At 43.9% G+C, this 27272-nt stretch overlaps 2 protein-coding genes across 2 annotated transcripts in view; one reads left to right on the forward strand and one right to left on the reverse strand.

The window, feature by feature from the left end:
- The window catches only part of LOC311006844 (uncharacterized protein), a 68881-nt gene extending 48636 nt beyond the window's left edge, over positions 1–20245 (reverse strand). The window contains exon 1 of the mRNA XM_083999832.1: positions 20241–20245. The gene's annotated coding sequence lies outside the window, so the exon portion shown is untranslated. The remainder of the gene's footprint in view (positions 1–20240) is intronic.
- The window catches only part of lrig3 (leucine-rich repeats and immunoglobulin-like domains 3), an 89566-nt gene that overhangs the window by 39981 nt on the left and 22313 nt on the right, over positions 1–27272 (forward strand). The window lies entirely within an intron of this gene.

The following is a 27272-nucleotide window of genomic DNA, read 5'->3' on the forward strand; positions in this document are numbered from 1 at the left end:
AGGTTTGGGTATACTTTTGCTGTGTGTGCCTGTGCATGTGTTGAGCACGAAGTAGGGTGAGTGCTCTGGCCCTGTAGAATTTGTCCCTCCCTCGATGGTGGCTTCGCCTAGCCATCTTGTAAAACTCCTTCTACTGACTTATGTTATTTAGAGACCATTATATTAAAGTGCTTTTTTAAATATTCCTGCTGCTCTTATCAGAAACTGCTGAATTTTTATATAATAAAAGCTGTAATCTTGGGGGAATCATTTGTCTCTGTCCGTCCTTATCGTTGTCACTTGCATCATTACTTTTAAACTTACCTGACTCAGGTTACATGTGTTTTTCCTCTCTTCAACTGCCTTGTTGCAGTTTTTGCCGGTGTCCCCCGTCGGGGGGTCCGCCCGCTATTCAGACATCCCGCTATTCCGACATGTCTCTATTAAGACATCCCGCTATTACGACATCCCTCTATCTAGACATGCCGCTATTCCGACACTTTTTGGTATTGCTATTCTGACACGTGCGCACCTGTTTCTCTCTTGCATACTCACTCGCTCACTCTCGATCCGCATATGAAAAATAAGAACAAGTGAGGAAGAATCGGCCTACAGACGTGGTTGCTGTGGCCACAAGGAGTTATTACACAGCCTAATAACTCCTTGTGGCCACAGTTTGTTGCGCCTCACCTGTCAACGTCTGTATGAACAAACTGGGCTTCTTTTAATTATTTATTTATTTACGAGAATAACGCTGCATAAGAACTTTGAAGGGGGTGCACAGCACAAAAAGTTTGGGAACCCCTGCTCTAAAACATTGATAGACTTAATATTCACAAATAAACCAGAGAGAGTTGTTAAGACTTTCAACATGATCACTGGGTTATCTGACCATTATCTAACCCTTATTGTTAGGAAACTGCATGTCTAAAAAACGTTTTAGTCCTGGGGCAAAAAAATCTAGTCAATTTAGAATACCTAAGGGGGAACAAAATAATTTTGAAAATACAATTAAAGGGATAGAATGGAATAATATTCTGTCATATTATGATGCAAACTCTGACTGTCAGGCCCTTTTGTCCACCATCAAACATGTAATGAATACTTTCATGAGGAAAATACCACCCAGCCATAGACAAAAAAACACCCTTCCATGGATAGAAGGTGATTTACTTAAAATGATGAGGGAGCCTGATGCGACATTGAAGGCAGCTATAAATTCAAAACTGACTACTGATAAATTAAAGTTTGTGGGGCTACGAAATAAGGTTACAAGAGAAATAAGGAAAGCAAAGGCCACTTTTTTTGTTAATATTATTGACCAAGCAAAGGGCAATTCCAAATTAATCTGGGAGAATATGAATAAGTTGACTGGGAAACATAGTGGGGGGGAAAAGTGTCTCGAAATTCTTGTGAAAGGTAATATTACACAAGATGGGACTCAAATTGCAGAAAGCTAAGTTTAATTCCTATTTTGTGGAGTCAGTACAGACTCTGCAACAGAGCTTCCCTACCAATCTGAGTACGTTTCCAGTGGATCACAATCAGCCTGTTTTTGAGTTGTGTGATATCACTGAAACGAAGGTGACAACAATTATAAATTCCTTGAAGAACTCAAAAGCTAAGGATGTGTATGGCCTAGACACAATGTTTTTAAAAACTTTCAATGGGTGCTTGTCTGGACCAATACTATTATTAACAGATCCTATAGTGAAGATGTATTTCCAGAAGCATGGAAGGAAGCTATAATAACCCCTATATACAAGGCAGGTATTCTCTGAAGTATCAAATTATAGACCAATTAGTAGCCTACTTCCTGTCTTGTCGAAAATAGCAGAAAAACATATAGCAGAACAACTGATAAATCACCTTAACACCAGCCCCTTTGGATTGCACCCCATGCAGTTTGGTTTTAGATCAAACCATTCAACATAGACTGCAATATGCTCTCTCTTGGAGAATATTAGATCTAAGCTTGATAAGGGGGGAGTTGTTGCAGCCGCATTTTTAGATCAAAAGAAAGCCTTCGACACTGTGCATCACGGTGTCCTTCTCACTAAGCTTTCCCGGTACAACTTCTCCCCTAATACCATCAGATACATGAAGTCTTATCTTGAAGGTAGAACTCAGAGAGTTAGGGCAAATGGTGAATTATCCTCTGTCCTTGGTTGTAGTTTTGGTGTCCCCCAAGGTTCCATATTGGGACCACTGTTGTTTAGTCTTTACATAAATGATTTTCCATCTGTATGCAATGAGTCTGACATTCAGATGTATGCAGATGATACGGTCATTTATGTTCATGCAGCAACCAAGCAGCAAGCTGCAAATAAGTTAACGGCAGCGATGACCCCGGTTGTTGAATGGCTGAATAATTCATGTCTACATCTAAATACTAAGAAAACGGTATGCATGATTTTTACTAAAAGTAATTGTATTTTAATGCTATCATTATGTCACACCTGTCATACTGTTTGATCAGCTGGGCACAAGCCTCTTGTACAACATTAAAATCTGTACAAGTAGTTAACCATCAGGCTGTGAAAGTACTGGACAAGAAGTCAAATACTTATCATCATTATCACAGCATTTCAAATTACAATCTACTGAGCTGGGACAACTTCGTTAAATTCAAAGATGCCTGTCTCGCTTATAAGATCCTGCATGGCTTGGCTCCTCCCCCCTTGGTACTTTTATTACACAGAAAACATCCACTGACAGACATACTAGGTTTGTCAGCAGAGGGGACTGTGTAGTTCCAAAAAGAAGGACTGCTTTTGGTCAGGCAGCCTTCTCGGTGAGAGCTACTCACACCTGGAATACTCTTCCAGTGCAGCTCAGGGAGTATGACACTTATCTTTCTTTTAAAAGAAATTTAAAACTATGGTTGAGAGACGGTCAAGTATGTGACCATCTGTTCTGAAACTGTAATGATGGTATTTTATTGTATGCACTGTAATATATTGTATTGTATACTGTACTTTATAAGTAGGCATAGTACTGTTTTGTGTTTGTTTATTTTTTAATGCATTTTGAATTATTGTAGTGCTCAAGTCACCTGCCCCAGAGACTACGGTTGAAAATTAGCCAACTTGGCTAAACCGGCATGTTTACAGAAATGTTTATTAATGTGCATTGTCTCTGTATATTTAAACCAATAAATTCAAATTCAAATTCAAATAATTTGATATGACCAAGACACCTAAAAACAAAAACACGGCCGTTTTCATCAATTTACAAGCAAGTGGGCAACACACATACATTGGAGTGAATGGGTTTTCTGGGCGCTTTTGCAATACCCATATCCTGCCTCTCGGGGCGCAAAACCCTTACCACGGGAGTCAATGGTGGTGTCGTTACTCTCTTTTCCAGTGCTCTATTAGGAACGAAAAGTCCTCCGGAACTGACACTTTGAAAGCTAAAGCAAAGGAAATTCCTGCACTCTGCTGGGCTGTATGAGAGGATTTAGTTAATTAGTTCTGTTTATAACCTGTGGAGGGCAGCATTACGCTGGACAGCGTACAGCCTGCCGGAACACGAGGAGAAGAAGAAGAAGATTTCAAAGCATTGATCTATTATAAGACCCATGTTTCAAAGACAGACATACACATTGGACTAAAGGCAGCGTTTTTTGCCTCCAAACACAACTTTTCACCGCAAAACAGCAAAAGTAAGACATTGTTTATGGTTCTAGCGGTATAAAAGTGTTAGTTATTTTTGCTCATCTCTGGCTGCTGGTTTACGGTTTATGGAATCAGCTGAGTCTCAGCTTTCATATGACACCGTGTTTATGTGTGTAGCAAGTACCATACCGCTAGCGGAGAAAATTATTGAATGGATGGTGCAATGGAGATTTTGATATGTGGTCATTAATTGCTTGGTGTTGGCGCTGTGTTCGGTGTTGTATGAGCTTGTAGCGGAGTTTCCTCTGATTGATTTGATGTGTAGCATGAATATGTTTATGTAAGGGATAATGTAGGCTATAGTTCGGAGGTTGTTATGGAGAAATAAACCCTGACAGGAAGTATGGAGGGGTTTCATTCTTCCTGAAGGAACAGGGAAAAATCAGAGAAATCTCAGGGTGAGCAACACAGGAGGGATCCCTCACCCAGGACAGACAGACGTGCAATAGATGTTGTTACAGACAAGAAAGCAGTTTATAACAGAGAATGTGGGAAACATGGAAATGTTATCGACAGGTGAAGAAGGAAGCTTCTGGTAGGCAAGGGAGGCAGAGAGAGAAGGCCAGCTTAATGGGAAGACTGGATGGCAGACTGGTTCATGGGAAGGGAGGGCAGGCCGGTTTAGGGGAAAGGGGGGGTAGGGGGTGATGCAGGCGGCGGTTGATGCAGGCAGCACTGCTCTGTCCACACATGAAGCTTCACTTTTCATTCAAACAAACTAATGCTACTGCCACTATTGTTAGATTTCATCAATGAGACCAACATTTATCTCCTAAAAAGAATTTAACCAGCCGGTGTTAAACCTCTAAAAACATATGGGTAAGTTAATTAAGGATCCCCTTCTCCCCCGAGGTGAAAGACTAGGCTGGCTGGCCGAGCATGTCAGGAGACGGGGTTGCTGCCTCTGTGATGGCACACACAGGCGGAGCTTCGGAGCTTCACTCCTCCGAAAAACATCGTAGTAAACGTCTAAACAGCTGTCGTTTGGATAAACCGGCCGCACATTGGGGATCTAAACAGATACTTTCTCGCATGAAAACATATTAAAACGTAATAGTCTCCTCGTCGCTCCAGAATGCGCTCTTGTTGTCGCCGCCATTTTGTTACGTAACGTATCTATGGTAACGGTTACATCAGCTGGCTGAGCAGCTTTCAGATATCGGGGTACCGTGTTTACATGCTCCAGTATCCTGGTTTCTTTCGGAGTTCTCCAGGCAGCAAAATCGGGTTTCTCAAAATCGGGATATGAGCTTATCCCGATTTCTGGAATCGGGAAATGGTGTTTACATGCACGAACACAAAAACGGGGTACTTAAAAAACCCGATTAAAATCAGGGTACTGAAGTGCATTTAAACGCAGTCATTTAGGTCTTCTGAAAGTCATGGGAAGACCAAAATTAAATTCTGTAATTTATTTTTCCTGAAATTGAATGATATTGTAGCTATGTCAGGGTCGGTCACTCTTAAAACTCATTCCTGTTACCTAAATTATCTCTAGACAGTGTTTGTTGATATCAAAAGTAAAATATTCTGTTAAATCCTAAGAATGTGCTCTGTGTGCTCAGGCTATTAGTAGGTATAGATGCTATTTGGCTGGATTTCACACAATTGCTGATTTTATGCTAAAAACTCATTGCTGTTACCCTCATTGCTGTTACTCATTCTTCAAAAATGCAATGATAAAAGCAGCAATAAATTAAATAAAGTAGCCTGAGATTGACCAGTACTCATTTTGAATGAGTAAATGTGTATATTAAAAAATTCTATACTGAAATGGAATGAAAAATGAAGTTTAATTTTTAAGAGTTACAATGAGCAAATGGCACTCTTCCCAGCTCCCACAATTTTTGCTAGATTGACACCAAACTTAATAGAGAGCATCTTCAGACTGTCCTCCACAAACAATCCACACAGATTTTTGATGTATCGAAAATTGAGCCTACAGTGCATGAAAACGTTTGACTGTAAACAGTACTGTAAACATATGCCATCCAATTCTTGTTAAATACATTTTCAATCTTCCTGAAAAAAATTTACAATATTTTGGAGTCATGGTTGATGAAGTTCAAATTTAGTGTCAAATTTATCAGAATTTTATCTCAAAATCTTAATTTTTTGAAAACATTTTGAATTCTGCTCTCATGGGAACAACTGCAGTCAATGTAAAAGTGACATTTTTAAACATCAGATGTTCTTTTATGAAGAAAAACACTTATCATTAAAAACAAATCACCAACATTTCCATGCTGTCTAGATGCAATTTATGTTTTATCAGATTTTTGTTTAGATAATACAATTTGTGACATTTTGACAAAAATTGTCAAAAACAACTGCTACGACAGATGCTGCCCGGTCGGTGATTCACTTGAGAAGCCACACACCATGTCTCACTTCAAGACAATTAGCTCAGTGAGATAGTTGCTGGTTCTTGGTGTCAAAGGTTGTGGGTTCAAGTCCCAGTAAGGGTGACGCGTGAGGACACATTAAAATCCCAGATGGCCTCAATGGTAGTGTCACAGCATGCCTTTAAATTTAAAATGGAAAAAAAAACTTGCCCAGCGCCAACCATTGACCGTATTATTAGTGTGAATGCTGAATGTTGTTTGTGTCCGCCATTTTCTTCCAGCATTCACACTATTGTTGTTTGTGTCAGCCATTTTCTTTATTATTATTAGTGTGAATCAATGAATAGTCTCACATTCATAAAAGTCTCAATCTCTCAAGTATTGCTATAGTCCAGTGGTAAGGTAGCTGCTTCCCAACTGCAAGGTCATTGGTTCAAATCCCACCATGCCAACTTTGTTAGTGTACCAGCCTCTTTGAACTTAAACTACTACCACTTGGTCGGCCTCATTTTCTAGCATTTTGCTTGTCTTTCAGCCATCATTGAATAACATCAAATTGATCACAGTGCAAAATCCCTGTTAAATAAGTCTCACTGTAGCTCAGTGTGTATGGTGTCAGCTTGGCACCACAAAGGATGTGGGTTCGTATCTCGCTTCAATAACCTTGTTGGTGCATTTTCCAACTGATCTGTCTCTTTACCTCTTTTTCTTTCTCTCTTGGTTTATGTTAACATGTTTCTTGTAAAATGTTCACAAGACTTTCAGACTTTTCACAATAAGTGTTTCAATTTAAAGGAGCATTATCGCAAATACAGCAGTAATAGCATAAAATAAGCTGAAATATGCAAAAGATGGGTCGGGGGGAGCCATAACTAAATTTACAAAAAAAAATCGCCAACAGTGTACTGTCCGTGTGGCAAATTCAGAATTTGTCTTTGTTATGATCCAAGCCGGCCCGGCGCTTGCTGCGTTCAATTGCACTCGGAACTCGCAAATCCGACCTCCGAACCGGGAAAATGCAACAGTAAATTGTAATGTAGCAGTGTTAGGGTGCTTACAGTCACTGAATCGCTCGGTAGAACACTTTGTCTCCACGTCCCGTGTCTTTCTTCAGCTGTCCTCTCAGCGTTATTAAGGAGGAGGAAGTTGCAGTTGCTGTTGTTGTCGTTGTTGTGGTTGTGCGCGACGTAGAGCTGCCGCTTCCACTAGCAAGTTTTCTTTTTCCCGCGATTGCACGTTCATTCAGCCTGGTGAGGGAGGAGGAGGGAGGAGGGAGGAGGGAGAAGGAGGGGGGGCGGGGGGGGGGGACTAAACGAGGCTGCTCTCTCTCTCTGACAGCTGCCCACTTGTTTATATCTGATAAGCTCCGCCTGGCTCCATCTAGTGGCCGAATTAAGAATTTGGATTTGCGATAATGCTCCTTTAAAAACTTTACCAAACCAACCAGAGGCAGACGAGGTGTCTGGCTGACCTGGAGCACCAGGATCGTGGAGGACAGCGACTCTGCCGCGGCCGTGACGGATGTCCGCGGCACAGTGGTCAGTGTTCTTTGATCTTTTGATCCCAGTCTCGAATGAAAGCAGAGCGGAGCAGAGCTTTGTTTTGGTACGTGATATGAGACGCGACCGGCGCGATGACGTGGCGTCACGTAACGCTCAGCGTCATCATGTAAATTAGCGGGTTGACCCGGGTCTGGCGTTCCCACTGCATGCCGTTCGGAGCCGAGCTGATTAAAGGCGATTTTAACCCGCGTCGCTTGCCGAGTCGTTCGACCCGCGTCGACCCGCCTTTCCCACTGCCACCAAAAGCCGATTGTTAGCGGGTTTAAACAGGTTTTTTGACCAGTAGTGATGTTCGATACCACACATTTTCTTTCCGATCCGATACTGAGTAAAATTCAGGCTGGTATCGGCAATACCGATCCGATACCGATACTTTGTGCAAATACACCTAATGTGCCTGGTAAATCAAAAAAAAAAAAGTAGTGTATTTCAAGTCATAGCTTCCTAAGGATACAAGACATCAGAGTAACATATGTATCTATTTATTTTAAACTCTGAAGTATATTGAGGTAGTGGCCTCGTTTACAATATAGCCAAGCTAATACAACTGAAAAAACAGAGAACTCACACAATCGTACAAAATATGTGAAAATGGTGTTTCAAACACTAAAAAAAGAACGGTAACACTTTATTTTAAGGGGTCCTTGTTCCTGATGTGACCGGGTGAGTCATCTCCCTCCTGGTCACTGCATGGCGCTGTGTCAGCCTGGCGCAGGTTAATGGGGGGACGGCACTGTTAGGTGATTAAAACAGCTGTGTTGGTCGACATTTTCCCTCTCTGCTTCTGCTGTGCGGTGCGTCCGGTGAGCTGGCCGGCGTGCTTGTTTGTGTCCTCCCGTCGTATCATTAAGGTAGGAATTCTGCTTATTTGCTGGTTTGTGTTTGCTGTTATTGGGCCTGAGGCCTCATCCTTTCGCTCCGTTGCAGTGTTGGAGCAACGGCGAGCTGGTGGAGCGACGCTGTGTGTGTGTGATTGGGACAGGTGTGTTTGGTCGCTGTTCTCCCTCTCTGCCTCTGCTGTGCGGCGCGTTCGGTGAGCGGGCTGGCGTGCATGCCCGAGTCTCCCCGTCATATCACTAAGGTAAGCATGCCGTGTTAGTTATTGTTTGGTGTTTTACTTTTATTGGCCCTGGGGCTTCATCCTCCCGCTCCGTTGCAGTGCTCGGAGCGGCGGTGAGCCGGAGGGAGCGAGCGGTTCTGGTGGGCGCGTGTTGGGTGCAGTAGAGCTCAGAGGTAGGCTGCTCTAATTGTCTGCTGTTGCAGTTTTACATCATTGCACTAGTTGTGACACTGTCTCTCTCTTGCTTTACAGCGGGGCGCTGTAACCAGCGGCCCCCACTCTCCTAGTTCTGCACACTATCCTGCGTCCTGGTGTGTTCCGGTCATCGGCCACCACGATGTTTGCTGCTGTTTTGTTTGGCTCGATTACATGGTTTTGATTAAATGATTGTTGTTGCCGACGATAGTGACCTCGGAGACATTTAACAATTTATTTCTTTTCTTTCTTGTTTTCCTTTTTCTTTTGTGGGGGGGGCGGGTTTGATAATTGTTTAATTGTTCTCTAATTTGTATTTGAATATTTTAAGAAGACTTCATTATGTTGGTTTTGTATTATAAATAATATCTAATTGTTCTTGGTGTGTGTGAGGTCAGCTAGACTGCGGCCATCTTAATTTTTCCCTCTCTCCCTGTGGACAGGTGCTGTAGTCCAGCGCGGCGGCCCAATCCCTGGTGGTGGCTTCTTCACTTCTCCATTGCGTGTGTATGCAGTGTCACGGGTGATATTATTTTTCTTGGTTTGTTTCTCCTTCCCCTTGGTTTGGTTTAAGGTCGCCGTGGCTGGCCCAGCCCTGTCCATTCCCCTTTCTTTGGCCCAGTCTTTTGTGAATGTTAAATATTTTGGCAACTATTGAAGTTTTATAGAAACAATATTGTGACAATAAATTATTATTCTTTTTATACCTGAACTCTCCCCTGTGGTGATTCGAGCCTGCGTGACCTTTTTCATTTTTATAAAAAAACAGTAACTATTTCCTGGGGCGAAACTCCCCAGGTGGCGTTGTTGGCAACCACTCACCACTACTCACCACTCCACCTCGCCACATCTTGGCATTGTCGGCAGGATCACCACATTTAAAGGGGCAGGGACGTGTTTTTTTTGTTGTGTTTTTTTTTTTTTTTTTGTGTTTGTTTGTTGTTGTTTTTTTTTGCTATTGAGATTGATTTCTTTTTCTTTTTCATTGATATTATTGTTTCTAGTTACAGAGTCAAAACAGCAGCATCCATCCCAAGAACCAGACTTCGGTATCGTGAGTATTGGTGCTATTTCACAGCCATCATGGCGGATGAGGTACAGCGACTTAGGGATTTAGTGTCACAGCTAGAGGCAGACAATGAGCAGCTACAGCGGGAGCGCACTGCTTCCCGGGACGTGCCCGGTGGAGCTGTTGCAGGTCCCTCCGGTTCAGCTAGCTATGCCCCATCTAGTGCTGCTACTGTCACGGAGCGGTTGGTTGTGGTTCCCAGAGACCGTAAATGTCCTTTGTTTAATGGGAAGACAGGTGTAGGGATAGCTGAGTGGACGGAGGAGATCGAGGCATGCATGCGGGTTCGCCACCTTTCCGCCGCCGACAAAGCCCTGTTCATTTTTGATCATTTAGATGGGGAAGCCCGAGAGGAGATCCGGTTTAGGCCCAGCACAGAGCGAGGAGATCCAGCTAAGATTTTTGCTATTCTGAGGGAACTGTATGGCTGTGCACAATCTTATGTAACGTTGCAGCAGGCCTTCTTCTCTAGGAAACAACAGGAGGGGGAGACTCTGCAGGAGTATTCCTTGGGCCTGCTGGCTTTAATGGAGCAGGTTGAGCGGTGCGCACCCGACGGGATTCCTAATGCTGGGGATCTTTTGCGTGACCAATTTGTAGAGCATGTTCTTGACAGTTCTCTCCGTCGAACGCTTAAACAGTACGTCCGTAGCAAGCCGACCGCTTCCTTGTTGGACGTACGCGCTGAGGCTATCAGATGGGAAAGGGAGGGCCAATCAAGTGGGTTTAGGGGGCGAAGCCATTCGTTACCATCAGCTTACGGTCTCCAGTATGGGGTGCAAAGCGACTCCCACCCACGTCATCCCGTTGCCCATCCCAGGTCAGAGATGAGTGATTTAATGGAACTTTTGAAGCGTCAACAGGCCCAACTTGACCAGCTCACGCAGACTGTGGCTGCTCTGCAGGCCCCACGACCACCAGGGAATTTCTTTCGAAATGGTCCTTTAATTTGTCGAAGGTGTCAACAGCCAGGCCACATCGCACGGGAGTGCCGGGGCCCAACCGTACCCCCTCGGGCACGGGCCAACTCTTTTGGTGGTGCAAACCCTCAGGTTACCAGGGCGACCTCCTCGGCTCATCAGCCGGAAAACTGACACCCTCTGAGTCGGCGGGCCTCCGCTCAGATGGGGAAGTCAAGGGCTCACAGGAAGAGTTAGTTGCTGGTTTGATGTCGTCATGTCCAAAAATTGATGTTGTGTTTAGTGGTGTTCATGTCCCTTGTTTGGTCGACACTGGGTCTATGGTGTCCACCATTACTGAGAGCTTCTTTCAACAGCAGTTCTCATCTTGGGACCAGGATCGGCTTCGGTCGTGCAATTGGCTGCAGCTGCGTGCCGCTAACGGGTTAGAAATTCCCTATGTTGGTTACTTAGAGCTTAATGTTTTATTGTGTGGAAAGGTCATTCCTCGCTGTGGGGTGTTAGTCGTCAAGGACCCCCCCGGCACTGTGTCTTCCGTCCCTAGCATCTTGGGGATGAACGTCATTCGCAATTGTTACAGAGAGCTTTTTGGAACTCATGGTTCTTCCTTGTTTGCCTCGCCACCCGTGTCGCACGCTCCAGGTCCAATCTTTGAAGCGCTGCAGCAGTACCATCAGTCTTCAGTCAGCGAGCCAAACCCGTGCACAGGCACTGTGAGGGTCGGGGGTGAGTGGACGATACGAATACCTGGTGGGGTCCTGAGGCTTGTCGCCAGCACTTGTCCCGAGCAGGCCAGCGATCAGGCTGTGCTTTTCGAACCCTTGGAATCTGGTCTGCCATGTGGCTTGCTTGCTTCTCCCTGTCTTGTTCGTGTCATCCGAGGCACTGCTTACATCCCGGTGATCAATGTGGGGACGACAGATGTTCTTCTGTACCCTCGGACTCGTCTTGGCTCCCTCTGTGGGGCCCAGGTTATCAGTCTACCTCCGGGCGTGACTGAGGTTAAGTCGATCACCGCCAGTGTTTCTGCCCAGGGAGCAACCAGTGTAGCACAGGATGAGCTAGCATCTATTGACTTGGCTACATTGTCTGATGAGGACCAGAGGGAGGTGAGATCATTATTGCAGCGGTACCGTTCTGTCTTTTCCACCCACGATGGTGACTTGGGTTGCTCAAATCTCATATCGCATAACATACCACTGCTGGATGATGCGCCAGTCCGGCAGCGTTACCGCCGCATCCCACCCTCTGAGTACGAAGAGGTGAAGTCTCATATCAACCAGCTTCTTGAGACCAAGGTCATTAGGGAAAGTTGCAGTCCTTATGCGTCGCCGATTGTTTTGGTCAGAAAGAAGGACGGGAAACTTCGACTGTGTGTAGACTATCGTTTGTTGAACACCAAGACCCGGAAGGATGCGTTCCCTCTCCCTCGCATTGAGGAAAGTTTGGATTCTCTCTGTGGTGCTCGTTGGTTTTCCACGATAGATCTGGCTAGCGGATACAACCAGGTTCCAGTTGCAGAGGAAGACAAACCCAAAACAGCATTCTGTACACCGTTTGGACTTTTTGAATTTAATCGAATGCCTTTTGGGTTATGTAATGCCCCGAGCACTTTTCAACGATTGATGCAGAGAATGTTCGGGGGTCAGCAAGGTCAGTCTTTGCTTCTTTACTTAGACGACATTATTGTCTTCTCTTCCTCCGTCAGTGAGCACTTACAACGGCTGGAGGCCGTTCTGGGCCGGCTCCAACAAGAAGGCCTGAAAGTTAAGCTGGGGAAATGTGCGTTCTTTCAGCAGCAGGTCAATTATTTGGGGCATGTTATCTCCAGCCAAGGTGTTTCCACCGACCCTGCTAAAATCGAGGCCGTGGCAAAATGGCCACGTCCACGCCAAGTGGCTGAGTTGCGCTCGTTTCTTGGCTTTGCGAGTTACTACAGGCGGTTTGTAGAGGGCTTCGCGAAATTGGCTGCCCCCCTTCACAAGCTGGTGGCGACTCTTGCCGGTACGAAGTCCAGAAGAGGGTCAGGGCAGGCCTTTAGTGATGCTTGGACGTCCCACTGCGAGGAGAGCTTTGAGGCCCTTAAGTCCAGGCTGGTTTCTGCTCCTGTGTTGAGCTATGCAGATTTCTCGCGTCCATTTATCCTGGAGATCGATGCGAGTTATAGTGGTTTGGGAGCTGTCCTTTCCCAGGAGACAGAAAATGGCGTAAGACCACTGGCTTATGCTAGTAGAGGCCTCCGGCCCACGGAGCGCAATATGAGCAATTACAGCTCGATGAAACTAGAGTTCTTGGCACTTAAGTGGGCCATGTCTGAAAAATTCCGTGACTATCTGATGGGGCACAAGTGCATCGTCTTTACAGACAACAACCCACTGAGTCATCTCAATTCGGCCAAGCTTGGGGCGACAGAGCAGCGATGGGCTTCGCAGCTTGCCATCTTTGACTTTGAAATAAAGTATCGTTCGGGTCGCAGTAATAAAAATGCAGACGCGCTCTCCCGGAAGCCCGAGGTTGTATCCAGCGCCATCGGTCAACTCTTGCCTGGTACGCCAGTCCCCAAGGTCCTTCAGGAAGTGTCACGTCCAGCTCCTGGGGCGACGGTGACCCAGTCCATCGTTTCGGCCCTCCCAGGCCAGTCCACTGTCGACATTGGTTCCTTGCAGGAGGCGGATCCGCTCCTGAAGGAGGTCTTGTCTTTCTGGAGGAGGCAAACTCGGCCTTCTGCAGCTGAACGGCGTCAGCTTTCTCCATCAGTCATGGCTGTGTTACGTCAGTGGGACCGTCTGGTCGACCATGAAGGGGTACTGCATCGTCGGATCTTCCTCCCGGAGGGTGGAGAGGGGATTCTTCAGCTCCTCCTCCCAGCAGTTCTCAAAGAGGAAACTTTGAAACAACTTCACGAACAGCATGGTCATCAGGGCGTTGAACGGACCACCGAATTGGTCAGGCGTCGTTGTTATTGGCCAGGAATGTTCCTGGACATAAAGAGATGGGTACAGGAATGTGAACGTTGTCAAGTTGCAAAAGACTCTGGCTCGGTGCCACATAGCTTTATGGGCCATTTGTTGGCCTCCCGGCCAAATGAAATTGTGGCTGTGGATTTTACACTGCTTGAGCCTTCCCGAAGTGGTTTTGAAAATGTTCTTGTCATGACTGATGTCTTTAGTAAATTTTCTGTAGCTGTCCCCACCCGGGATCAGCGGGCTTGTACCATTGCTCGTGTTTTGTTACATGAATGGTTCTACCGGTACGGGGTTCCGAGTCGCATCCACTCAGATCAAGGTCGTTGCTTTGAGAGTCTGTTGATCAAACAACTTTGCTGCTTGTATGGTGTTAATAAATCCCGCACCACTCCATACCACCCTGCCGGGAATGGGCAGTGCGAACGGTTCAACAGAACTCTCCACAATCTTCTTCGCACCCTGCCAGTTTCACAGAAACAGGACTGGGCTTCTTGTTTGCCACAGCTGCTTTTCAGTTATAACAGCACACCACATCAGGTTACTGGCGAGTCCCCCTTTTTCCTGATGTGTGGGCGGGAGCCACAGCTTCCCATCGATTTCCTTCTTGGTCGAGTTAAGGACCCGGTCCCAGGCGAGGTACAGGATTGGATCATTGAGCATCAAGCGAGACTTGAGGTAGCATTTGAGGGTGCTAAGGAGCGGCTGTTGGCTGCTGCAGGCCGCCGAAAGGAGAGGCATGACCAGAGAGTCAGAGAGGTGCCTTTTCAGGTTGGTCAGTTGGTATATGTGCGGGACCTTGGTGTCAGAGGTCGGCACAAGATTCAGGATGTCTGGAGCTCTTTGGTCTATCAAGTAGTGAAAGCTCCAGGTCAGGGTGCAGTGTACACTATCGCTCCTGTGGAGGCGTTGCATCAAGAGCGGACAGTACACCGTGACATGTTGAAGGCTGTCGTCAGGCCCGAGCCCCTTACTCCACCCCCGGAGGAGCAACCTCCCCCAGCTGTGCTGGAAGCTGACAGCGACTCTTCTGTTGATGATCTTTACTTGCTGGTTCCAGAAACCTCATTGCCCCGCACCCTAGTGGTGCCAAGCTCGGTTGGCTCCTCACGCCAACTTCGGAGAGACCACCTAGGAGGTGGGTCCAGCCCCGGCGCTGCTCCACAGCCGGGAGGTTCTGTACCAGCTCCGTCGCACCCTCCCAGGGATCCACCCTGTTCCAGTCAGCAGGCTCCACGTCGTACACCTCGTTTAACAGCTGGTCTGCATTCAAATGTCTATCATCTCCCACGCTCCATCGGTCAGGTAGATGGTGCTACCAATGAGCAGCCCGTACTTACCGCTCAGTCTGCTCACTTTAGGCCTTGGAGTTGAGGTTTCACGGTGGTTCATCGTCGGGACGCCGATGCAAGAAAGGTGGGGTAGATGTGACCGGGTGAGTCATCTCCCTCCTGGTCACTGCATGGCGCTGTGTCAGCCTGGCGCAGGTTAATGGGGGGACGGCACTGTTAGGTGATTAAAACAGCTGTGTTGGTCGACATTTTCCCTCTCTGCTTCTGCTGTGCGGTGCGTCCGGTGAGCTGGCCGGCGTGCTTGTTTGTGTCCTCCCGTCGTATCATTAAGGTAGGAATTCTGCTTATTTGCTGGTTTGTGTTTGCTGTTATTGGGCCTGAGGCCTCATCCTTTCGCTCCGTTGCAGTGTTGGAGCAACGGCGAGCTGGTGGAGCGACGCTGTGTGTGATTGGGACAGGTGTGTTTGGTCGCTGTTCTCCCTCTCTGCCTCTGCTGTGCGGCGCGTTCGGTGAGCGGGCTGGCGTGCATGCCCGAGTCTCCCCGTCATATCACTAAGGTAAGCATGCCGTGTTAGTTATTGTTTGGTGTTTTACTTTTATTGGCCCTGGGGCTTCATCCTCCCGCTCCGTTGCAGTGCTCGGAGCGGCGGTGAGCCGGAGGGAGCGAGCGGTTCTGGTGGGCGCGTGTTGGGTGCAGTAGAGCTCAGAGGTAGGCTGCTCTAATTGTCTGCTGTTGCAGTTTTACATCATTGCACTAGTTGTGACACTGTCTCTCTCTTGCTTTACAGCGGGGCGCTGTAACCAGCGGCCCCCACTCTCCTAGTTCTGCACACTATCCTGCGTCCTGGTGTGTTCCGGTCATCGGCCACCACGATGTTTGCTGCTGTTTTGTTTGGCTCGATTACATGGTTTTGATTAAATGATTGTTGTTGCCGACGATAGTGACCTCGGAGACATTTAACAATTTATTTCTTTTCTTTCTTGTTTTCCTTTTTCTTTTGTGGGGGGGGCGGGTTTGATAATTGTTTAATTGTTCTCTAATTTGTATTTGAATATTTTAAGAAGACTTCATTATGTTGGTTTTGTATTATAAATAATATCTAATTGTTCTTGGTGTGTGTGAGGTCAGCTAGACTGCGGCCATCTTAATTTTTCCCTCTCTCCCTGTGGACAGGTGCTGTAGTCCAGCGCGGCGGCCCAATCCCTGGTGGTGGCTTCTTCACTTCTCCATTGCGTGTGTATGCAGTGTCACGGGTGATATTATTTTTCTTGGTTTGTTTCTCCTTCCCCTTGGTTTGGTTTAAGGTCGCCGTGGCTGGCCCAGCCCTGTCCATTCCCCTTTCTTTGGCCCAGTCTTTTGTGAATGTTAAATATTTTGGCAACTATTGAAGTTTTATAGAAACAATATTGTGACAATAAATTATTATTCTTTTTATACCTGAACTCTCCCCTGTGGTGATTCGAGCCTGCGTGACCTTTTTCATTTTTATAAAAAAACAGTAACTATTTCCTGGGGCGAAACTCCCCAGGTGGCGTTGTTGGCAACCACTCACCACTACTCACCACTCCACCTCGCCACACTGTGTATCTACCTAATTAATTACAGTGTAATTACCTATGTAACCGTATGTAATAACATGTACTTTCATTGTAAATACATAGTGTATTTTGGTGTACTTACAGGACCTTGTTACACTTGTAATAAGAAATGCTTGTTACAATACTTTGTCAAAGTGGCCTCTCTCTTTGGGGAAGGGGTACACCTGCAAGAAAAATGGGTGAAACCACAACCCATGTTGCCTGGGCAAACTTTTCCATCAATCTTCCCTCCTGCCTCTTGAGTCTTGGAACATGTATGCTGTTTCACAACTTAGTATATGTAACAGTTGTGTTAATACACCTTTGTTACTCTTTGATACAGTGGAATAAGCACATTAAAATAAAGTGTACCTGCTGGGATACCACAGTTCTTACACATTAACTGCAATAATCAGTGTCTTCGACAGTGTACCACATGTGCTGTTACACAACATAGTCTATGTAACAGTTGTGTTAGTACACACTTGTTACTCTTTGATACAGTGAAATAAGCACATTAAAATAAAGTGTGCCTGGCATACCTCAACTCTTATAAATTAACTGCAATAATCAGTGTCTTCAGTCTTGTACCACTTGTGCTGTTACACAACTTAGTATATGTAACGATTGTGTTAGTACACACTTGTTACTCTTTGATACAGTGGAATAAGCACATTAAAATAAAGTGTACCTGCTACATACTTACATGTAACATCATGCAGAAACTTGGTACTCTAGTATTTTTACATAAACCAATAACTAGAATAGCATTTTTTCAGAAAATGAGACAATGCTGGATAACTCAATTCATATGGAACTGAAAACATCAGCAGCAATCTGTATGCATAAACCACACACTCAAAAAAATGCATTTCAGTGTTCCTTTATTGTCCTTTATTTTTATTATCCCCAAAAAACCACAAGGCTTGATCTTTTCCTGTCCTTTAATGGAGTCCTCTATTTCTCCTCCATAAAAATGAAATTATCACAGAAACACAATTTACTTACAGTACTTACAGTAGCATTGCGTGAATACACTTCAATTAGCATCCAGATTAACAAAATGAAAAGAGTTCGCATAGACTGAAAGCTAGCAAGGTATATTTACCGAAAACATAACTAATCATGTCTTAATTACAAAAATACACATTCATGTAACACTATTGACATATTATACTCACAGATAGACATTCCCCAAGGCAAAAGCGTCCAACAATATTATTTAGCAGTCTGTTTAGCCGTCTGTGCTCACTTTTACACCCGAGCATGAGAAGTGAGCATGCAACAGAAAAAACACAACATAGCTGGACTTGACGAGCCGAGCGCTCACTTCGACGCGGTTTCTCTGAACCAAAGAGAAGACCACTCACTCGGACGCGGTTTCTTTGAACCAAAGCACATTTTAACTTTTTTAACCCTCAAAGACAGTACAAAGACACTGGTTATCGCAGTTAATTTATAAGAGTTGAGGTATCCCGACCCAGGTACACTTTATTTTAATGTGCTTATTTCACTGTATCAAAGAGTAACAAGTGTGTACTAACACAACTATTACATAGACTGCAGCACCAGCATGTGGTACACTATAGAAGACACTGATTATTGCAGTTAATGTGTAAGAACTGTGGTATCCCAGCAGGTACACTTTATTTTAATGTGCTCATTCCACTGTATCAAAGAGTAACAAAAATAAGTTGTGAAACAGCATACATGTTCCAAGACTCAAGAGGCAGGAGGAAGATTGATGGAAAAGTTTGCCCAGGCAACATGGGTTGTGGTTTCACCCATTTTTCTTGCAGGTGTACCCCTTCCCCAAAGAGAGAGGCCACTTTGACAAAGTATTGTAACAAGCATTTCTTATTACAAGTGTAACAAGGACCTGTAAGTACACCAAAATACACTATGTATTTACAATGTAAGTACATGTTATTACATACGGTTATATAGGTAATTACACTGTAATTAATTAGGTAGATACACAGGAACAAGGACCCCTTAAAATAAAGTTTTACCAAAAGAACATATTGTAAAATAATAAAACCATTAAACCAAAATATTATTTATAATTTTCCCACAGATATCTGTCTGAAATAGCTGAAATAGCTCCACACATGACTCCTCTTACGATCCGCCACAGACTGAGACAGACTGACTGTTGAGTGAGTAGCGGGTTACGCAATACACACTTACCCAGGCGGAAGAAAAAGTAGAAACTGCATGTCATTTAGACAAGGTCTCAATAGTTTAGTTACTTTCCACCATGTTCCTGTTGATGATATGCATGTATGAAGTATCAAAAGTATCGATATTTTCATTTGAGAATCGATTTTTGAGCACACAGACCTGGTATCGGAAGTATCGATATTTATATTTATATCGATCCGCACATCACTATTAACCAGTGGGAAAGGGGTATAACACAAACAGTAGGCGTCAAGGAGGAAGGAAGGAACAAACACTTGCCTTGCCAAAGTAACCTGCTGTGTGCCAGTTACTATGCTGGCTACTTTAATTGTTAGAGAACTGTTTTTTGTTTGGCACCTTCAAACACCAATAGGCCTATATCAAACAGAAAATTCCCAGTATGTGTAGAATATAAAATGATCACATGGATTAAACATTTCTTTCTTGCCATCTTTCACATTTTATACACCAGACAATATGTTATGCACATACACTCACAATTTTGCAACTGTCTTGCAGGCAAATGTTCAGTTCACATCGGTTATTAAGCTGGTCATTTAGGCTAAGGCTCAAAGTATGAATATTTCCAATATATTTGATCAGGTACGGGTGAGATCAGCTTTTTTGTAAGTTCCCCGTATCACACTAGGTCTGTGTCTACATAGATAAAATATAAATTGCGTAGGTGCTGCTCTTATTGTAGCTCTCAGTTGGCAATACACCCTCTAACACACACAGCAAGTTCATACTAAACTGCAGCAACACACCCTCTAACACACGCAATACACATTAAATTAAGAGTGATGATTTTGAAGCAGCTATTTTCACATTCACACACACACCGTCTAACACACGCGGCGAGTTCATACTAAACTGCAGCAACACACCCTATAACACATGCAATACACATAAAATTTACAATGAAGATTTTGAAGCAGCTATTTTCATATTCCAGTGAATACATGACGTTAATTTTTATACAGACCATGATTGTTATCATTGAAAAGGTAATAATATTACTGTGATTAAATTGTAGTATTTCTTTTACATATTTACCATAATCTCATGATCAAAGGAGGGTAACATTCAACAGTATTTTTCTTGTGGGTAATTAAAGCAAACATAGATATAGTCCTGGAAGTTTTTCCTGAATTTATTGATTGTAGAAATACTACAATTTAATCACAGTAACATACTTCATTATTACCTTTTCAATGATAACAATCATGGTCTGTATAACACTTAAAATGATGTATTCACTGGAATGTGAAAATAGCTGCTTCAAAATCTTCACTGTAAATGTTATGTTCACCCTAAAAAGTGTGAGGTCAAATGTGAACATAGAAAAATAAACAAACAGTTGGTCTGTTCTTGTCACAGGGTGACATGATGTGTGTGTGTCTGCCTGCCTACCTGCGGCAGGAACACGATGAAGGACCAAGTCCAACCCGATGGTCGTCACGGCCAAGGAAGAGTGATTCTACCCGAGAACACTGAGCACTGCACAGAGGAAGAGGACGCCGTTTGCACACCAGGCCCACGTAGGACGCACGGTGCAGGAGGGGGAAGTTGTGGCAGGCAGTGGAAGGGAGGGGACGCGTACCCTTTCTGTCTCTGTTTAAAGCTTCCTCTGTGGGTGGCACTGGCACACCCTGGCACACCCGTGGCTACGCCAGTGGTCTGAGGTAGCAGTACAGTGACACCTCGCGGAGCAGAGGTGCGGAAGTTGTACTGGATTTACGTCTGAAACATGATTTATTATTTGAAAAAAAATCGATATAACGATATATCGAAATATTGATATTCAAAATTTGAATATCAATATCGTATCGCGATACAAAATATCGTGATATATTGCCATATCGATATTTTTGCCCACCCCTAGTTGCGACACGGCGGCACCTGTCTTTTTCCCGACCATTGACGGTGCTTCAACTGTTGTGACACCGACCATAGACGGCAGCTTCACGTTGCATCGAGACTACGACACACAGCATCACATGTCGACTCCCCTTGTTGTGTCTTCACACTCTCCAAGCTTAGCAGCTCCTCAGCTATTTCAAAGTTCTCCGTGACTGAAGATGAAAATAATCAGCAGTTGCTCTGTATTGGAAATGTCCGTGCTTTCATCCAGTGCCCTCCACACGTTGTCCCAGTTGCTCTTTGAGATCGTTGGCCAGATCTTCGATTCGGTCGTGTCACTGTATCATTCTACAAACTTATCTCACGGAGCTTTGTTTTTTGTTCTGGGCATGCAGTGTGGATCAAAACTAACAACTGTAATTCATTTGTGAGAACCTATGTTTGTTTTTTTTGTGATCAATTATTTATTTGTGTATGGACCATTTAACATAATTTCCTTTTTTGGTGTACATAAAATGCACAACATAAATAACTAAAAACAAACAAACAAACAAACAAAACAACAACAACAACAAAACAATCCCACCCCCCACCCCTCCTCTCCTCAGACCAACAATAAGTGAAGATTAGATATGCTTACTTGACCCTATTCCAACTAAACTTTTTAAATCTAGTCTCTCTTGCCTTTCAAATGATACTACCAGAATCGTCAACACTTCTCTACAGTCTGGTATTTTCCCTGCTGCTTTTAAAACAGCCATGGTGAAACCTTTACTCAAGAAACCTGATCTCGACACTGGCGATTTAGCCAATTATAGGCCTATTTCAAATCTCCCTTTTATTGGTAAATTGTTGGAGAAAATTGTTTTTAATCAACTACTTAATCATGTTAACACTAATGATTTATCGGATAAATTTCAATCTGGCTATCGCTCTAATCACAGCACAGAAACTGCTTTATTAAAAGTGGTTAATGACCTCAGAATCGCAGCTGACTCGAATAACGTTGCTGTCCTCTATGAGCTCTGCTTTGACTGTGTGTGGAGAAACATTGAAAACATTGAGATAGCGTCACTGGGGATCTGGTTGCAGTAAAATTCTGTATCTGAGATTAGGATATAAGGAAACAGACTCAAGGCTGAAATTTGCTAACACTTGGTTACTTGACGATGACACAGCTATTTGCCATCGTTTGGCTTATTTTAACCTCATTTCATCAAAAAACAACAAAGAGTTAATTTGGTTTTACCAACCATAATTTACTTTAATTTATTTTCTGAAAATCAACGTAAGTTATATATTTTTGAAGCTATCCGTCTTACAATTCTGCACATGTTACTATCTGTGCTCTCTCACTCACAGTGGCTTTCCACACAAACAGAAAGTGAGCTGAGGAAGTTGTTGCTCTGCAGAAGCAAAGATCTCAACTACCACAGAAGCCACAGTCTCAGTCTGTCACAACCTGTGTCAAACGTATTTGATCTCTCAAACACACTTAAATCCATTTTAGCATCACAGCTACGCAGGATTTTATTTTGTCTCTAAACCGATGAGCAAGGCAGTACCTTCCAGTTTTCTCACAAATTGCTAAGATAAGCAACCAGTCCTTTTGGGTATAAAAGTAAACAGCATACACACAAGTCAACCATTTATTAATATAAAATCAATCATTGTGTGTTCAGTGTGATGCTGTTTATATGGAGGAAGAATTATTTAATAGCACATTGGAGAACTTCCAAAATAAATCTTAAACGTCTAAATACAGAGAAGAGCACGTTTGCATCATGAGAAAATAAATGTTGCAGAAGGTTCTTATTGGATGAATTACAATTATAAAAAAAAGTTGCTGCATGCAGTTGTGGGAAATGGGGAAGAGCTGCAGAAAGAAAGCCATGTTGATGAGGTCCACAAGGGGAAGTAAATAAGATCTGTCAGAACTAGCAGTTGTAGCCTTGGTGTTTGTAGGCTCAGTAGCACTGTATCTGGGTGCATGCATTTTGCAAGTTGACAGGAAGTACATGGTTACACAAGTGGTTGTGATGTGGGTTCAGGCCATTGCAGTGAGGCAGGTGCACATCTCACAGCAGCATGATGTCCAGAGGAGACTTTCTTTGTTTTTTTCTTTTGGCTTGTCAGCCAAAGCATGTAACTTGGTATTTAGGAAAAGGTTGTCTTTTGGTGATGGTGTTAGATGATTCAATATCAGACAAATTAGCAGTCCAGTCAGGGGACATTTCACACGTCTGAAATCCTCCAACATTTTTGGTCAGGTCTGGGTGAGATCAACAATGCCTCCGTCACAACTTATCTGCCCTCCAGCTTATGCATATTGTGCAAATTTTGTAGCTTGTAGTGCTCACTTTTATTGTTAAAGCAGAAGTAAGCGATATATTTGTGTTAAAGCAGAAGTGAGTGATATATTTGTGTTAATATAAGTCTTAAATAGTTATATCTTCCGACAGCAATCACTTACATAGAGTGTTTGGTCTGAAACACGGGTCTCTCAGTCCCTCTGCTCTGCTCTGAGCCGAAGAGAAAACATTTATCGTATCCTACAGTTTTTATCCAATGAGGAGAGAGAACGGCATGCAGGGCTGTGTGTGCAGCCAAGGAACGCCGTGAATGTGGTGACGTAGCGACGAGGACTGTTATGGTGCGTTCAAGGAAACTCGTATTTTTCCGACCGTGAAGTCGTACCAGTTCGATCTGGTACGAGTTCACCGGTCGGAAGTTACGAGTGGCCGTTATAGTGACTTTCACCGGTAAAACAGGTCGGAAAAACACGAGTGGGTTGCCTGGAACGCTACAAAGTCGTAAGTTGTGACTTGAAGCTGTAATTTACGATTTCAAAAGCCTGCCTGGAACGCAGCATTAGCGAAAACGACCGGATCACTCACTTCTGCTTTAATATAAGTCTTAAATAGTTATATCTTCCGACAGCAATCACTTACATAGAGTGTTTGGACCGAAACACGGGTCTGTCAGTCACTCTGCTCTGCTCTGAGCCGAGGAGAAAACATTTATCGTATCCTATAAAGTTTTTATCCAATGAGGAGAGAGAACGGCATGCAGGGCTGTGTGTGCAGCCAAGGGATGCGCCTGAATGTGGTGACGTAGGGACGAGGACTGTTATGGTGCGTTCAAGGCAGCCCGTAACTTGTGTTTTTCCGACCTGTGAAGTCGTACCAGTTCGATCTGGTACGAGTTCACGGGTCAGAAGTTACGAGTGGCCGTTATAGTGACTTTCACATGTAAAACAGGTCGGAAAAACACGAGTGGGTTGCCTGGAACGCTACAAAGTTGTGACTTGAAGCTGTAATTTACGGTTTCAAAAGCCTGCCTGGAACGCAGCATTAGCCAAAACGACCGGATCACTTACTTCTGCTTTAAGCACATTGAGTCTGTGCTTGTTACATGAAATAATTTGACTTGATTTGCTTATGAACTGGTCTGACAGTCAGTATTCCCATTAAGCTGGCCTGCTCTCCCTCATTACTGTAATACTGCCACATTCCGCAAATGACTGCACATAGCCCATGACCCCCACCACCCACTACATTCATACTTCACTGTCAACTGTCCTTGTCAACTAATATATGATACTGAAAACAATAATTCACCAAAGTGTCGCATTACATTGATCATGAGATTATGGTAAATATGTAGAAGAAATACTACAATTTAATCACAGCAACATACTTAATTATCACCTTTTCAATGATAACAATCATGGTCTGTATAACACTTAAAGTCATGTATTCACTGGAATGTGAAAATAGCTGCTTCAAAATCTTCACTGTAAATTTTATGTTCACCCTAAAAAGTGTGAGGTCAAATGTGAACATAGAATAATAAACAAACAGTTAGTCTGTTCTCTCATCAGAGGAGGCTGAACAGGAGGTGGTTTTCTGGTTTCATCATCATCATCACCAGCTCCATACATGATGTCCTTCTTCTGTTGGCACCGGCCACTCAGTTCTCACAGTGGCTCCTTAGAATCACAGTAAATCACAAAAACTTAAGTTAAAACATGGTGGAGAGGTCCAGGACTTTCTGCTTCAGTTTAAGACATTTGTGTGTGAATCTACAGCAGTAAATGACAAACCCCCTATTGTGCCAGCTCTATACAGCTAGACAGATAGTTAACAACAATGAAGAGAAACTCTAGAAGTCTCATTGAGGATTTATGTTTGGTCTTTTGTTCTCCTTTCCCTCAGTTTTATTTCTCAAGTTTATTCTCCATAAGTTTTGTAAGACTGAAAGGATAAAGAGAAAATAAACATTACAAAGTGTAACGTCTGTTGTCTCTTTAAGACAATAAAATATAAAGTTACATACATTCTCTATACATATTTACACAATAAACTGCAAATGTTCAAATGAAACAAACATCTTAAAGGGATAGTTCACCCTAGAATGATATTTCGCTCATTATCTACTCACCCTCATGTTGACTAAGGGCTGGAAGAATTATCAGAGTCCACCGTCCCTTCTCTGAGTTACAGGGGGTCTTGGAGTCGCAGTGCATTTCAATGCAACGGTTGCAAAGGGACACCAGAGCTCTTCGTAAAAAAACACACACAAAAAAACATCCAAATACCTCCATGATGCTCGTATGTAATGTCCGTCTTGTGCTGAAGCCCCAAATTGCGTAATTGTCCCGAAAAAAATTAAATAAGTCTATATTTTAAGCTTGTTTGTAGCGGAAGCTTCTCGAAGCTCCTCTTCCTGGTCCGTCCAAATCTCGCGTGATTTGCGCCGGCGTCAGTGCGGTTACTGCGAATCACGCGATATTTGGACGGACCAGGAAGAGGAGCTTCGAGAAGCTTCCGCTACAAACAAGCTTAAAATATAGACTTATTTAATTTTTTTCGGGACAATTACGCAATTTGGGGCTTCAGCACAAGACGGACATTACATACGAGCATCATGGAGGTATTTGGATGTTTTTTTGTGTGTGTTTTTTTACGAAGAGCTCCGGTGTCCCTTTGCAACCGTTGCATTGAAATGCACTGCGACTCCAAGACCCCCTGTAACTCAGAGAAGGGACGGTGGACTCTGATAATTCTTCCAGCCCTTAGTCAACATGAGGGTGAGTAGATAATGAGCGAAATATCATTCTAGGGTGAACTATCCCTTTAAGTGTCATCAAACTCACTGCTACACACATTCATATAAATCAACAGATGTAAACAAATCTATACTGATCAGTCTGAGGCGTAGCGCCAAGGCCCCCTGCTGGGCAGATTAAATACTACATCTTTGTCAGGGTTGGGGGATAACAGGACCCAGATGCAGGTGGCCAGGATACAAGTTTCAGTGGCACAAAAAAGGTTTTTTTCACTCACTTGTAGCATGGGGAAACACAGGAACACAGGTAGCAAACAAGGCAGGGGATAAACGCAGAACTTCAAAATAAAACAGAAACTAAAACTAAACAGGGGAACACACAGAGGACGTGACAATCGGCAGAACAAAAAGTTTTTACTGTGAGTTTGACTCGTAAAAATAGATACAGTCAGAAACGTAATAAACTGTATTACTAAAAGTAAACATTCGTATAGAATAGTATAGAGCCTCTCCAGAATGTTCTGGATCTCCTCCAGTCAGACATGCCCTGGATAAGCTCCAGACAGACCAGACCAGATCAGATGCCAAACCCCTTCAGCTGGCTCCTAAGGAGCAGCAGCTCTGAGCTCCTCACCTACAGAGCAAACTCCTCCATCCATGAGCTGCTGCTTGTATTCATGATTTCAGTCTTTCAGTCTACACAGAGCTCATGGAACAACGTGGTCTGAGCCTTGTTCAAACCCTCCTTTTCTTTTTCCTTTTTTTAGGTTAATGTTTGTGCATTTTGTCTTTATTAGTTAGTGTAGGACAGTGGAGGTATGACAGGAAACAGGGAGAGAGAAGGGGTGGAACAGACACATATTGATCATCGTGTTTGGGAGTCCTGTACAAAGGACCAGAGGCCTCATGGGACATGCTCTTCTATACCACTCACCCACCAGAGCCAGAACAGTCATTTTGATCAGTGACATCAGCTGTCGACTCTCTCTATCACCAGGGACTCAGATATCAGCATCAAAAAAATGAAGCAACCGCAGAACTAAAAACTGCACTCCCTTGAATGACCACTACAGTCACCAGTGAGTCAGTCTTCATAGACTCCCATGTTAAAATGTCCAGCGTTTCAGCAGAAATAACCCCCCCCCCCCCGGAACTCCAAAAGCGTTACGATGACTGAAAGTTCTCCAAACCCTTCTTTGGCACGACAGTGAGTAGAAAATTGGTGAATTATCGATTTTGGGTGAAGTATCCCTTTAAGTGTAGCCTACATTTGCTACAAATGAATATGCCCAGAAGTCTCAGCTCCATCCAAGCCCCATCTCTTTGCCCATTTCTGGATTACATAAAAGTTAGTTGTGAGGCAGGTTACAGCCTAGAAAACCTCGCTATTAATCATGGCAACGTCCTGGAGTTAATTCTGCTGTTGAGCAATGACGTCTGCCTTCAACAGCATGTGAATTATTGCATAGAGAACAGTAAAAAGCAGCATGAAACAGGTGCAAAAGGCAGAGG

This window comes from Trachurus trachurus (assembly GCF_905171665.1).
Source record: "Trachurus trachurus genome assembly, chromosome: 23".
Classification (NCBI taxonomy): Eukaryota; Metazoa; Chordata; class Actinopteri; order Carangiformes; family Carangidae; genus Trachurus; species Trachurus trachurus.